The sequence below is a fragment of the Neopsephotus bourkii genome, unplaced genomic scaffold (assembly GCF_033783945.1).
Source record: "Neopsephotus bourkii isolate Nb327-2 ecotype Australia unplaced genomic scaffold, CSIRO-AGI_Nbou_v1 NB_1768, whole genome shotgun sequence".
Classification (NCBI taxonomy): Eukaryota; Metazoa; Chordata; class Aves; order Psittaciformes; family Psittacidae; genus Neopsephotus; species Neopsephotus bourkii.
In genome coordinates, this window is record NW_026902242.1 from 10544460 (window position 1) to 10560757 (window position 16298).

The following is a 16298-nucleotide window of genomic DNA, read 5'->3' on the forward strand; positions in this document are numbered from 1 at the left end:
GAACCTTCGCCGCTGATGAACAAAGAAGGACTACTTTCAGCGCGCTTGCCGAAGGAGAGATCCCTGCTCCTCGGCCGGGACTCGTTGCGGCAGTGTGAAGTGGGGTGCTGTGCTTTGCTTTTCGGTGTAGGGGGTTTTGTCCGGGTTCGGGGTGATTCGGGTGCCCCGTAGCAATGCGGGGTGGCCCCGGCGTCTAAAATGGTCTGGGGAGGGCAGGAAGGGAGTCCGGCTGCATGACAGGGTGACCGGTGAGGCCCGGCCTAGGCACCACGGGCTGCTGCGGGCAGTTCGTTGGTGCCAAGGGGCACAGGGTAACGGGTGGAACGGAACGCAGTGTTCTGCAGCGAGTCAAGGGCATGCTGCCATTTTTGAGGGCAAGCGAAACCTCGTTTTCTCTTGTTAGCAGTAGCTGTATTAGCTAAGCGAAATACGGTTGTTGCTTTCTGTCACTGAGAAGAGCTTGGTTTTGTGAATATTTTCTCAGATGGCAGTCGCCGTGGTTAAACGCAGCAGTTGCCTGGTGCAGTAGTGCCACACACAGGTTACAAAGCTTACCCCAACCCTGTAAGTTACTCGGCACTGCTGTGGTCCCTGTGCAGTACTGAAATACAAGTACTCACTGGGTCAGATCTCACCAACCGGTGTACCAAGTGCTCGGGGAGAGGCTGGATTTAGTGGCCTGGATGGTGGAATTCCCAGTTCCTGGCTCTGTCCTGCTCATGTTTTCCCTGACTTCCCCAAATCATCTATCTCCCCAGAATAAGCCAATGAAAGTAAGATGCGGGATCAGTTTGCCATCCCAGGAAGGATGGCAAGGCACCAGAGTATGGTTTAGTCTGGCCAACTCCTAGTTATATCAGAATAAAGCAGTATCTATGATGGAAATTTCCACAGGTTTTAGGGGATACAGTTTTCCCCTGGATGCACTAACTAGACACTCTTCAGTAATCATCTTAGTCTACTGGTGAAACCACACTTGCACTACACAAAAGCCCCTGGCTACTCTCTGTGGATTGTCACGTGTTGGGAACAGCAGTCAGGTATTTGTGTTAGTGCTAGAGGCAGAGGGTCACCAGCAGAAGAATTACACTCAATCAGTTTTTTAATGACAACCATGGTGTGCAAACCAATGTTTGGCTAAGTTAAAAATCAAACTTTGTAGTCAACAAGAGAATAAACACATTTAAACATCAATAATTGGCTCCTTCACAATGTTTTTAGTGTCATACTTGCCGTCTTGTCCTGGTGTATCTTTGAAGTGACTTAAGTCAAAACTTGCCAAAGTAGAATCACTCCCCTATACTGCAAATCGTTTCACCACCAGCACCAAGCCAACCCAACACAAAAGCTCCTGACCAGCAAGACACATGCTATTTCTACCCTCCTTTTCCCTAGGATACTGTTCCCAAAAGCAGCTTGCATTACCCCACTGCAGAACTGTAGAGCTGCATAGCCCCATTCTATCCATAAAGCATGACTTGTCACGAAGCTAGGAGCTGCTGCTGGAATAGCATTATCTGAGGGCCATATGAAAAAAACCTAGGAATCCCTACATTATACAAGAATAATTAGGGTTTGATAAACTGATTAGTTTGCTATTAGAGGCATTGTGATAGTTCACCCAGAACGTAGCTCTTGAAACTTGTCACCATTAGCTTTATTACTACCATCAGCAGACTATCGGTATTTTCCCACAACCTCAGTTCCATATAGCATCTTCCTCCCATAATATCCAAGAAGTACAATATCAGCTCATAGCCAAACACTAAATAAAACCATTTCAAACTCTGTCTCCTTTAAGGCCAGCTATTACCGATAGCTGGAAAAGCTCAAAACCATACACCACCCACATACACACCTCGCCTTCCACTACCTTAATTTAGTAACTCAGGCTATAGCATCCTTCTTTTAATCAGTTTAGCAGTCACCGAATCTCCATCTGACAGGAAACCCCCTTCTACAGCAGTGACTGTGTAATTCCTACCCACCTGAGCCATCTGCTATACCAAGTAAATCAAATAGCTGAGGTATATGTAGACAGTGATGAAGACACAGGTCTTCAAGTTCAACAAGTTGTGCTCTGGGAGGAATGGGCACTGGAAGAGGCTCTTTCATTGTTCCTTTGCCCAACCTGACCAAGTTATTACAGGGCTGGGGGTCTTACTGGAAATGTGCAAATGATCCTTTAAAAATGGTTTGCAAGTTAAAGTGCTCAAATCAGGAAACCTGTAGTTAGTGCAGAAGGAGGATCCTTGTTAGTTAATCACCAGCAAAGTGGGGCAAAGAAATCAACAGCAATAGAATACAAACAATTTAAACACTCTTTCCATAGTTCCTATTAATGTACTATGAAACATCTATGATAAATCTGATTTGAAGCAAGCTAGAATCGCTCTCTGCTTTCTATTCTGTGGTAATAGTAAAACATTCAGTTATTTCTGCTGTTAACATATGGCAAGACTGGATGTAAGGACTTCAGCATGAACGTTCTTTCTTTTCTGTTTTCCACTAATACCTCAAAAGTATTTGAACATACAGTTGTGTCTCCTGTTACGTTTTCAATTATAGCCATTTTATGTATGTACTTTGAGACACAGAGTGACTAAAGCCAAATTAAATTAGCTTTCCTCCAGCGTCAGCGAGGATTTTCTCATGTCAATAATAACAGATATGTTTAGCTTAATTCCATGTTACCTCATAAATAGCTGTATTTCAGAGAGGAGATAACGAATAACAACCTGGCATTGTCTTTACCTCTGTCTGTATTTGTCCACCTACTGTTAAGCAAGCTGTTGCCATGAAGACATGCAAAAGCAAAGTCTTGGCTATTTAAAATTGCATCTTGCCTTGCTGGCACAGCAGTGAAAACTAAAATTTCATATTCAAAATGTAAATTCCCTGTACCCAGCAAAGATGGATAAATTTGAAGAGTCAGAAGCAGCAGCTCTGGCCTCTTAGCCAGGGCCCCTTCTTGCAAATGTTAACATACATTTTAAAGGCTGGTATTATATTTATATACTTCCCTTGCCACAATGGCCACATAAATATTAAACAAGCAACCCAAACCACAACTAAAATTCACCAGTGCATGTAGATGAGAGCACCAACTGCTGCACAGTATTATTTTCCATCAGCTTACTGTATCACACAATATCACATAATGTCAAAATGATACCCCTGAACAAGACAATATTGTAAAGCTTATCTTTGTACAGATGGTTGTCATGACCACAATTCGGGAAGGAGGGAAAATTAGATCCCAGGCCATTTTCTGTGCATTGTTTAAGCATGGGAACAGCAAGGAAGGTCACCTGGGATCTTCCTATCTTAAATCAAGATAAATATGGTACATCTAGCTTTACGTAAACATGGTAATTAGTGATACAATGCACATATGCTGCATTTATTATGGCTCAACTCAGGAAAGAATCTATTTCAACATCTAAAAAATAGGCAAGTGATGTTCTGACATGCAATGAATTTTCTATTGTATTACAACTAGCTAATAATTGTTATAAATCACAGCAATTACTGTATATACTAAAGATATAAAACCAGCACTGAAAACATTTAAAAACAGGCATCTTTAAATATTTTTCTAGATAGACAAGAATATGAATAATTTTCCATCCTTGTATCAACGGTACAGAGGAAAATAATATTACTGGCTGTAAGGTACGCTAATATGGGTCTTCACACAGAAATATTTTTTTCCTAGTACAAGCACTTTGTCATTCCCAACTTTTTTATCTTCTCAGAGATAAAAACAAGGAAATCCTGGGACAAAAAGGTCCCAAATTCCATCATTTTCTTATGAATGTCAAGATCTTGCTTGATAAATCTTAAACTAAAAATATCCTTTTAAACGTGTTCACTGTCATGGTTATTGTTGATCCAATTTAGCCAGTCAAATACTGTTTTTTTCTGTTAAAGTCAATGTATAAATACAACCTATTTGCCCCCTAATCCTAACCAATTATTTCTTCATTTTTATCTCCTTTATATTTAACAATCTACTGCTTGTAACTTTTAAAGATAGGATATTATGAGAGTATTGCAGTCCTATTTTTGATTAAGTCTCTAAAGCACTTCTGCAACACATGAATTAAACAGCAGTTACTCTGTGTGTTAGGATTTGATCTGTTTATATCACAATCTTTATTAGCCTTTGAACTAGGCTACATTTAAACTTGAAATACATTAGAAGGTTACTTACCTTCTAAAAAGTAACATTTGGTAATCTAACTTTAAATCCTTCCCTGACACTATTACTCAAAGACTCTTAAAAAGGGAAAAAAACAAACAACTCTGGGTGTTAGCTCTGCATCTAATAAAAGACACTTCAGATGCTTGAAAAAATGTCAAGAAGCTGCAGCTTAGAAAGTCCTTACTACTAGATTCACGTAACATTTTATTTCAGATGTGTAACCTTTCTGAAATTACTCGTAAATCATATCAGGACTGTGCATGACTGGGTGGACTTTGGTAGGTGGATAGATGGTTCTTCAGGTGTTCTATAGTTCCCAATTCAAAGTACTTAACAAACTATTAAGTGTTCATCTAAGTCTAATACAAGACCTTTGTTATTGCTGATTCGCAGTTCATACCCTGCCATGGGTGAGAGCTGTTTCCTGGCAGTGCAAGAAGCAATCCCCCAGTTCACCTGTGTGTAAGAGTGGAAAGACACAAAACTCATAATAGACTGAGATAGTCAAGGACTGAAATAGAGCTTGAGACAGTGTTTCTACATTCTTGACTACATCTTTGCGTATGCTAGCTGAAGAGTGGGAAAGGCTTTTCTTGTGGGAGAGTATGTCTCGCATCTGTCTCAGTGACACTAATGCTTTTTTTGTACCTGAACACAGTGAGTGAAGTCCAAAGGGGAAAAAAGTGCTTGACTAGTTTTGTCCTTGCTGAGGGTGCTTATGTGTGAGCTATTGTGTTCTTACTGGCAATACTGTCTTTGCTGTATTGAAGACTTATGAGCATTTATTTTAACTCTGGAAAATAGCTATGTGAGAACTTCAGCTTATTACTATTCTAGCTAGTGGGAATTTTGTGAAGGTATGCAAGCCTAGTCCTGCGTAATCTTTCTTCCTGTCTTTTTCTTGTGAGACCAGTACATAAAAATATGAGCTCACTACTCAGAGTTGGAATTTGAGAGAGGTTTACTACTCTCTCTGCACTGTCAATTCTGCTGCCTCAGTCATATAACCACCTTCTTTCAGAAAACAAATAGCTGACAAGACTTACATTTTGGTTAACTGCCTGGATCAGACAGAGATCCCGGTTCCTAGACTCCCTGAGAATTCACTCGTGCACTGATGCGATGCATTCCTTCTCCTGCTCTCTATGCACAAATCCAAAAGGAGTTACTGAAGCCCTAGTGACCAAAGTAAAAATGCATAGTCAGCATTTCAGAATTAAAGCCTAAGCAAGCATTTTATTCATTCGCTTTAGCTCTGTTCTATGCATTAGCAAAACTAATTGCAGTCTGAACTATTTTACAGCATGATGGGTCATATCATATCTTCTTGAAGACTGTGGCATCATACAGTTTTATGGCAAGGTTTTGTCCATCAGCATCTATGCTCCTTTGTGAACTCTGAAAATGTCTGCTAAAACAGAGTTTCCAGCCCCTGTGTGGTTAAATTTTGTAGCAGTACAGACAAGATTTAACTCTAAACTGAGGTGAAAAAATGTTTAACAGCCCCTCAGGACACAGATACCTGGCAGAACATTGCTGTTTGAACTGCGGTGAAAAATCTGTTCTGGACATCAGTCTGGCTGGAGGGAGAATTAGTACAGCATTCTTTCTGTTCTTCCACCACCTGAAATGCAGTATGGGCCTTCTCACAAGCCTTCAGCTGACCTGCCAAGACCCAGTAAGATGGAAAGTCCCTTGCTTCTCTTATTTTTTTTTTCACTTGTTTCTTCCTAATAGCATCTCTGATGGAGACAAAATACATCTGAACAGTGCAGCATGACAGGATCCTATTAGCACTTACCACTGTTTGCAGGGTGAATTCAGCTGCAGGGTTGACGATACAGCATAGCCCCTTCTGTAGCTGCTGCCAGTCCAAGAGGGCTGCACAGAAAGAACCATAAATGGTCCCAGGCTGATGCTCAGCCAAGTCATCAGTTCCATAATCCATGTTCCCACTTACTAAATAGTAATACTGTTACATTTGCTAACTTTGATAGGCTTAAATAAAAGGTGCAGTCTGAATGTCATTGTTGTGGCTAATCCAAATGTACTAGCTATTATCTGACATATATTTTGATCCTTCCACTTTGAAGCCATGTTATCTCAGCCTGAAAGCCCAGATTCTGTTCTGACAGTGTTGCTTATCTGCATTCAGCTAAGAAGATGATACAGAAACAGGATACAAATCAATGCTTATTACATCAGTCATTCGTGTTCTGTTTTGACATCCTTCACACTGGGCACTGGCATCTTCATCTATACAGTCCTGACCCTGTCCCTAAAATCTGGGGCTTCCAGGACAGACAAAGTTTGTTTTTTTTCCATGCTATGTGTTTTTGTGATCATCAAAAAACATTAGTTAAATATTAGTGTAAAACCAACACAACACTCTGTTCACTTGCAATAGCAGCAAAAGCATACTGTAAGCCAGGCTGTGCCTCGGTAAGCTAGTGAAATTCTTAGAATGTATCAATAAAATAGTAGGAAAAAATGGTCTTATCAACACAGAAGAACTGTATTTCCACTAGGTTAATGTAGTGAACATAGTACAATTTGAAGCTGTCACAGCATGCGTGTAGTTACCAGCCAGCTAAACTTAAAGATGGGTTTGGGAGAAGTGGGGAAACGTGGCACATGCACACAGCCAGCAGCACTGCCCTGGCGTTGCAGCCAGTGGAAGCATGCATTCTGCAAAGCAGCTAATGTGAGCTAGGGGCTGGCAGTCCCACTGCTTCCCTCCCAGCGTGCTGCCAGGGCTCCCCTTGAGCCCACTTGGGTGCTCCTCTCATGTTATAGTGACCTGCGTGATAGCTCTAAGTAGTATAAACTCACCCCACAGCACTGGTACGGAGGCCTGGACCGAAGGAGGGACTGGTGAGGTGAATCCCAGTGAAGGGGTTTTCTCTGCAGTTGCAGATGAGGGTACAGATTCCTGACCCAGCCAAACTTGTCTAGCAGCTGCTGTCATCTGATGTTGCACTCACTGCAGCTCAGGGGGCTGCTGAGGTCCTGGTGATGGCTGTCCCCTATTCCAGGAGGCATGCAGATGTGGCCGATCAGTGAACTGCTCCAGCTGAAAAACATTCATGCATGTATGTATAAATAATACATATATTTACATATAAAAATGGGTTTGTTTTCATCCAGATCAGCCTTGCAGTAACTTTGAGTCTAGAAGCTCACCGTACGTGTGCATTGAGGAGGAAGCACAGAACCAAGGTAGCAGAAGGGGCAATAAAAGTATTCATATAGAAAATAGCTATTTCTTCCTCTGTTCCAGTTGCAGAATGAAACATCTACAACAAGCCAACAGGGAAACACAAACTGACCTTTGGTTCGACCTCATGGGCTGCCATCTCTCTTTCAGATGGCCAAATGCATGTTCCATGGGCGTGGACAGCTCATGAAGTGACAACTGAAGTATTTCTGATGATGGGACAAATTAGCTGCTTCTTGAATCAGGAAAGGAGAAGTTGGCCAGGCATGCCTACTAAGAAGTCCTGTGAATTCACTGATACTGAGAAGTGTCATGTGATGGCCTCAGCCTGACTGGAATTGAGGACCACATGCTTTCCTAACCTGGGCAACACTGATGGCCCAGAGGTCCCAATGGCACAGAAGTCCTGATGGCTCTGCTGTTCTCCATTAGAGAAAAATGAAAGTCCATCCTCCTGCCCATGAGGAATGCAAAGGGGAATACCCCGACCTTCCATAAGTGGATAGCAAGACAAGTTCAGGACAAGAAAGATCACATTCAAAGGGCATGCCTATATGAAAACACCCTGAAAAGCTGAGACAAGATAAATTTAGGAAGACAATGCACAAAGGGAAAGCATACTAAGTATGTGTGAGAATTACTTAATTCAGAAGCCAGTTTGCTGTATCCTAATTCTCCTTCAAATTACAACAGCCTGTTGTCAGTTTACTTCTCCCAGGACCTTTACCAATTGCCTCAGATTTCTCAGGTAGGAATGATCCTAGAAATGTCACGGAGAGGAAGAAATGCAGGCAAGCATTAACAAGGCACTGCTCTAGCATGCAGGTGATTGCTAAAAGCAGAACTGGTTTTCTTTTGACCTGCCTGGAATTCAGCAGACCAAGAGGTCAAGCAGTGATGGCCTCCAAGGACTTCTTAATTTACTGCAGGTTCTAGGATGTAAAATGTCTGTGACTGTGCTATCATACTAGTAAAGATGTAACGCTGTATCAGATTACCAGTGTGATTTAATTATCAGTGGATAGCCTGTGGTGAAATAAAACATTCTTCCTTTTTATTTAAAAATACTTTAAAACCAAACCAGCAAATTTAATGTGAATTAATCACTGTTTGAATATGTTTTTCTTCTGTTTAGAATGAACTTTGAATCATACATGATGGCTGGAAAGAGGGATGAAAAAAAAGGCAATAGAAAAGTTGTGCGGTTTCCACTTTGGTCTGATTTTAAATTATAATAAACTGTAGCCATCAGTTTCTGATGGGGAGCAATAGTTGTGGTAGGAATTTGAACTGAAGTAAAAATGGGCATAAACCTATATCCTCAGTTGTGTAAATGAGTCCACATTCAAACAACACCGTACAGAAGGGGTTTTGTGTGGACAGTTGCAGGAAGTGAACAAGAAGCTGGGATAAAACATAGGAAAAAGGAGCTCAGTTTGGATGTCAGCACAAAGTAAGTTTGTTTATAAAGAGGCAATCACAAAATAAGTCGATTGAAACCGCTGCAAATCTCACATCAAAGTTGACTTAAACTGTAACAAGGTATTTTGTTCTTATCTAGACAAAATAGAAAATAAATTTCTATAGTCATCTGAAATACTTTCAAATCACACTACCTGTGTCAAATACAATGACTGCATTGACCAGCTACCCAGTTAACCCTTGTTAGAGGTGTAAAACTCTAACAAAGACTCTTTTGTCTTCAGAGAACTGATTGGTTTACCTCACCCACTACTAACTTCTTTTGCAGGTATGCTCCCAAATTCCAAAGCCAAATTGGTTTTGTGGGTTGGAAGTGCAGGTGGTGAGGATTAAATCTCCTTTTGTGCAGCTACTTTGTAATATAAAAGATCTACAAAGGGTTTTATTCCCAGCTCAGTCAACAGAAAATGCTGTATCTGCTACAGCTCCTGTCTTGGTGTGATGGTGGTGTCATCTGAGTGCTCTGTTTGGAAAGAGCTGTGAGCCTATGTACAATGAGAACTGAGGGCATGCACAGCAGTAGCACTGTTCACTATAACAGCACAACGGTTGCACTGTTCACCATAACAGCACTGAATATATTTAGTTTGTCACAAAAGATATCTTTTCAGTGTGTTTCCTCTGAGCTAATAAGTACTTTTATTAACTGCAACAGTTTATTCTTTATACAATTAAACAAGTTATAGCTATTTTTAATAATAGTATATGAAATGCAGACTAAGTTTCTTTTAAAAGAAAGACAAGGAATCAAATAGCATGATTTCTGATGCAGATTCATACAGACCAATCTTAAAATACATCTTTGAGGCCTCTGTTCTTATACTTTATCATCAAATAAAATAACTTTAGTTGCAGTTCCATGGTTAACAGTTGGACTTGACCTTAAAGGTCTTTTCCAACCTAAACGATTCTATGATTCTGTGATGCATTTTCTGTATCAGTTGGGCTGGTTGAAAAAGTTCCTACTACAACCTCTTTCTCCAGTGCTTTCAACACAGCATTAGTGCAGGCAAAAACTTTGTCCAGCTGTGCTGTAAACTTCATCACAATCTGGAATAAAAAGAAACTCTAATTTTATTGATTATTTTATAATAATAATAACAAATACTTTGCTTAAAACAGCATTTTTACTTCTAAGAACAATCATTCTAAGTGTAAAAGAGTTACTTTATTCTAGTAATTCTGTTAACAGTGTGATTGCTGCAGAAATTCAGATGTTGACAAATCTAAAATAATTAATACCTTATGCCTGTTAGGGTATTTTCTATCAACAATCCCACAGTACTTTCTAGATAGTAGGCTACAGGAATTAATTAATATACAATCAATACACTGCCTACTCTAGGGATCGAAAAAGACATCTGCCTTGTGCCAGGAATATATTTGACTAGCTGACTGTTTTGTTGTTTATAGAAAGGGAAGTGAAAACTGGTTTATCCAGAAAAAAACATGGTGAATACTTAAGTACATCAACTGTACATATAGTTACTTAACAGCCTGGAATTTAAGCAATACATTGCTGCTTCCTTCATAATGGGTGATAAGTTTTTATAAAAGTTAATGTACTACAAGTTATCTCAGAATTACCAACTTTACTAAGATAATAGCAAAGAGAAAAAAGGATGTAGACTAATAAATTTAGAATCCTTACAACTGGAGATTTCCTAAAGAGTTCTGCACATTGTTACTGCTTTCCCAGGGTGCTGTCAGAATCCTCTAACAATTCAGTACAAAACTGCTGCATCTCATGTATAGAGGTTTTGAATGTAGCAGAACAAGCAGAAGAGTTATGATTTGAGAAATTTTTGCCAATATCATCATAAAGACGGTTTGATAAGGCATGCCGATACATGGTACTAATTCTTGCGTACAGGGCCAGATTCTCAGCTTCATCAAAGCCTGCAAACTGAAACAGATTTGCTTATGTATGATTTAAGGCCTAAAGAAATGATTAGTTCAGTTCAGATTCCTACATAACACAATGATTCATTTACTCTGCCCAACAAATCACTGTGCTGGAGTATATATTTGAAGGAGCCATTAGTTTTAGGGCAGATTTGAAGAGCTTTTCTTCTTACCCCATTTTAAGCAGTTCCTGTTTCTGATGCTTCTTCCAAATGCCAGTCTATTCTTGCATTTCTGAGTATGACAGTCCACAGTGGCATACAGAATCAAACCAGAGAACCAACATGGCTTTTTGCTTTTTCTGGGCTATTTTTAATTTGGGTTCAGCAAACGATTCACCATTCAGCTACACGAACAGTTGCATGGCAGAAAAGAAAGAACAGCATGGGAGTAGGTATGTGTAGTGGAGGCCAAGAGAAGAAAGGGTTTCACATAGGAGCTCTGTGATACGTAGTTGCTCTTCTGCCCATTTTTCTCCTCCATACCATCACTGGCAGAAGACAGGGTCCATCTGTACCTCACTAGCTGAGGTTCATAGTCTAGCATTTTAGTATGAACTGATGTCCATAGGCAATTAAAGCAAATAGGCTTGACTGTGAACTGAAACAGTTCTGATGTGGAATGTCCTCCAGCAGAAGGGATGGCAGGATAGCTGGGAGTAGCAATGTACTAAACCATTGCAGCTGCTTTGCTTACTGTGCTTAAGTCAGAGATCTTCATTAAGTACACCACGTGTTGAAAAAGGCCACTACCCTGCTAGGCGAGTTAATCACAGAGTAGCTAGGGTTGGAAAGGACCTTTAGATCATCTATTTCTAACCCCCCTGCCATGGGCAGGGACACCTCACACTAAACCATGTCACCAAGGCCTTGTCCAACCTGGTCTTGAACACTGCCAGGGATGGAGCATTCACAACCTCCCTGGGCAACCTATTCCAGTGCCTCACCACCCTAACAGGAAAGAATTTCCTCCTTATATCCAATCTAAGCCTCCCCTGTTTAAGTTTTAATCCGTTACCCCTTGTCCTACCACTACAGTCCCTAATGAAGAGTCCCTCCCCAGCATCCCTATAGGCCCCCTTCAAATACTGGAAGGCTGCTATGAGGTCTCCACGCAGCCTTCTCTTCTCCAGGCTGAACAGCCCCGACTTTTTCAGCCTGTCTTCATACGGGAGGTGCTCCAATACTAACCTTCCTTAGGAGTTAAAAATTAACATCTTCCTTCTAAACTGATTTCTGCTGACATCTCCTTCTCATCATTGACCCTCTTATGTCAGCATCTACTAGCTTCAGTACTGGAATCCAGTACTTAGAACCTAAGTAGGATTTTTGAAAGAGTGTGGGCTAGAACTTGGATGTTTCCTGGCTGTCTAGGCTACCTTCTGAAGTACAGAGGAATATGGAAGTGCTAATTCAGGGTAAGAAGTTTTGGAAAATGCCAGGAGGGCATTAAGAAAATGCCAGCTAAACTATTTATCTTTGTGGGAAAGTCCATAAATAGGAATTAAGACTCTAATTATAGACCTTTTTTTAAACGGGTACATTTTAAGTATCATTAGACAACAATAAGTTGTCTGAAAATGATAAAATTATCGTCAAATGAGAAATAGATTAATGCTAGCAGTGGTAGCTCGACCTTGCACTTTAACATATAACCTCAATTAATCCTTGGGTAACACTCTTGAACCTCCCATCTCCAGCAATTAATAGAGGAATTAGACTTGAAAGGACAAATACATACAAAGGAAACGTAATTTTATCAGTGGATTGAATCTGAACTGTGTTGTCTTTGTGGACTTTGAAGCAATGAGAATACAAATGCAAACTGTTGTTTAGCATCTGCTTTCGACTGATCATTAATGAGGTAATGACCTTCAAAGCTTTTCTTCTGAGTAGAGCATTTCTGGAGTTTTCCCAGTTCTCTAATATAAAAGGACTTTTATATATATATAAAGCTTTCTATCACTAATTTATGAAAACCTATTTACTAAGAGCTGTTAACTGTAATGTTTTCTGGTACATTTTGAATTTTAAATAATATACCAGAAAAAAACAGTAGACATTTTCTGCTTTGAGAGACACAATATCTCACAAATCAAAGACTTGTACCCCCAAGTATTATCAAACATTGAGAGATGCTAGTTAATTTGGATCTAATCTCAGTGAAGAGCTATGAGTCACATACATTTGTGTCATTCATCTGACTGTATTAAAACATGATTTTTGATATAGATATGTTTAAATAAAAGTTTAAGTACAGACAGACACTTTATTCTGGCATAAATCGAAGCCACTGATGAAGAGAATTGGATTGACTCTTAACTGAACTCAGAGTAAAAAAGAATAAAGATTATTTTTTACTTCAGAACATTAATCTAGCTCTTTATACAACAACAGAAACAGTTGCGCCAACCCAAAGGAGAAGGTAGGCACCAACAGCAAGAAAAGGTGACACCGTCTGCTTCTGCAGCAGGGTGGATTCATGCGAGATTGAAGTGACCATGTAAACACAGCCTTAAAAATGAAACTTGCTGGCTGGAAGAGTCTGTTTCCTCAAATAGATTAATGATTTGTTTACAACAAGTTAAGCCACACGGGAGTCCTTAACAGGCTTTTGTCTGCTTTCTGGGTAAGAGATGGTTCCATCCGTCCATGCCCTAGAAGCATTAGCATTTGTAAGAATTTGAATGTGATAGGAAATAATCGATTAGGATAAAATTAAAATTAACACACTGATTAAATCAGAGTTCACAGAAATTAGCACAGGAGGAAGGCAATGGAATCTTACTCTGAAGGCAATATGAGGGAAAGTTTAGGTATGTAAAGGCTGGACATGTCCCCAAATCTTCATTCTCTTCCACAAAGACAGGCTTAGGCCTGTAGAAAGGACTTGGGAAATAGAGTCTGTATAAAAACAGACTCCCAGACAGATCTCTGAGCAAGTACCTTGATAGATGAGTAATATGAACCTTTAAATTCTTGTAGACTTTATTTTAGGAAATGTAGGTGGTTTTGTTGTAAATCATTTTCATATTGTATATTGTGTAAATACACGTATTAAAAGTAAATAAAACCCCAGGCAACTGGCAAATACTAAGGCATTCCATTCCTACTGGTACTGCCCATGATCAGACTATTTCTTAGGCATATTCATAGTATAAGAGCACTAATCCAAGAAGCCATGCTAGGAAGACTGGAAGTTGGTAAAGCTCTTGTGAGAAAGAGAAGACTTGTGATTGAAGACAATGATGAGAACATCAGAAGTTCTGTGATTCTTAACATTAGTAAGATGATCAATGGATAGAATACAATGGTGGGGAGAGTGTGTGAATGCTGAGGATTTCCCATGGAGTCTTTTATTACTGTATTATAGTTAAATCAGTATGTGGGTGCAGCTGCTTCAAATAACCATGTCAGAAGCAAGTCTAGCACCGTTGCAGTAAGTTAATATTTAGATCTTGTTTAATGTTAAAACCTGTATTACTTGCTCAAGTAACACAGACTTCCCTTCAAAACAAATTGGATAAAATTATTTCTTTTCAAGGTGCATATTATATTGAGTATCTTGAATAATTCAGATTATGCTGTGTAGTTTTCCATTCTCCTCATTAGTCTCATATTTTCATTCACTGTATGTCTAGTATTTCTGGATGCTTTAACACATGTAACCACTCTTCCAGGTTGCCACAGAACTGAATGGGAAGGTAAGAAGGTATTATAAAACCACATTAATCTTCTGACACTTTGAGTGACAAACACTGCACTTGTATAATCAGGAGCTGATTTCTATCTTCTACACAAACCCTGTATCACTAGAATAACAACACTCGATGTTGATATAGCTGGGTAGGAAACCTGAATATTAACATGTAGCAATAAATCAGCTTAACTTTTACTGCTTAGGCATTAAGATATACCAAAGTTTTGACACTGGCACACAAAAATGGATAATGTGTGAACTGCAGAATGGAAAGGCTATACAGTAAATAACATATCAATATGATTTATGTTCTATCTCTGCTGCTTTTATGTATCTTCCCCCTGGTCTTTAGAATATTACTTTGGTTTTGCACACCCACTGAATGCAAAGTCAGTGCATGTTACACCTTTTCTGTTTCTGTTCTGGCTTACGTGGCCTAGCTTTTCCTGGGAGTTACCTCTACTGAGACTTAACTGGGAATTCTGTCTTTAACAGGTAGGCGAAAGCAGCTGAAATCCCTTACCTTTTAGCATTTAGCAAAGCTGGGAACAAGGAGTACTTGAAGAAGAACACTTCAGAGCTGGAATAAAGCACCTGCTCTCACATATGACAAAGATCTCATATACTAAGTGAAAAATATATCCCCTAATGAACATGTGCCAAGAACTGTTCAGATCCAGACATAACAGGAATGAAACATTTAGATCCTTGCCAGCCATATGGGAGACCTGCATTTCCCACTTACTGCCAGCCTGTCATTCCAAGGGTTGGCATAGAGCACTGGATGAAGTAATGGCTTGAGGTTATTCAGCAAAATGTTTTAATGTTTGCTTTATGGTGTCCTCTGTGTTGCCGTTCTGTTGCAAGCCTGTAATCTAGCTGAACTTGTACAAACCAGTCAGCTGTAGAGGGAGGTGATGCAGAAAGCATGGCCATCAGGGCCTGCCTGAATAGGAACAGAACACCCTTACTGTGGGAGTTGCTGGCTGTTATTGAAACCAGCATTGCTTTTACAGGAGTGCTAAATCTTACTAATTAATTTTCAGATTTATATTTCAGAGTGACTCTGGCAGAGATTGTATTATTCAAAAAGCAGTCGCAGACTGGTCTTGAATCTTAAAGCACAAGTGTCTTTGCATTCTGCAGAGCTAGAGCTGTAATACTTTGTGAACTCCTCACATTTGGTTTCCAGATACACATCTTTCCTTTAGAGTAAGCCCTGCCAAAAACAAGTAATTTATCCTTACAGTAATATTTTTGTGACCTGTCTTTTCATCAAAGCAGCCTTCTTTGGTAAGCATACTGAACAAAAAAGCCGTAACATGCTACATTAATCTCCTCATTACTTTTAACCCTACACCGTGGCATAATCTTTTGGCCTAAAGCCTTGCCGCCAAAAAGCATCTGAACAGCAGACTCCCAGCACTGACTTTGACTCTGCTAACACTGCATTAAAAGAAGTCACCATCAAGTCGTAATGATAAGAAGGCAGAACAAAAACCAAACTTACGTTAGCAGTGCTCCCACTAACTTCAGTTGGTCTGGGACTTCTCACACTGTGTGAACTGTTGAGATACCCACTGCTGAAGGAGCAATTAGTTATTTTTTCACTACTTTACGAGCTTTATATCCCTCATCTCTGTTAATATGGGCCCAAACAAACTCTCTCCTTATTTTGGAGGAAATAAGGGGCTTTGGACTGTACAGGCCCACAGCTGGTTTTAATACCCTGTCCAGTAAATGACAGGAGCCTGTTCCCAATCAATGAGACACGTTATTTATTAACTG

The 16298-nt window shown here is 39.8% G+C and overlaps 1 long non-coding RNA gene across 1 annotated transcript; it reads right to left on the bottom strand.

The window, feature by feature from the left end:
- Positions 1–4675: 4675 nt before the first annotated feature.
- Positions 4676–16124, bottom strand: LOC133226112 (uncharacterized). The gene is made up of 3 exons (XR_009729407.1): positions 16021–16124; positions 7040–7280; positions 4676–6088 (listed from the first exon to the last, which is right to left on the bottom strand). It is a non-coding gene; the product is annotated as an uncharacterized LOC133226112 (long non-coding RNA).
- Positions 16125–16298: the final 174 nt, after the last annotated feature.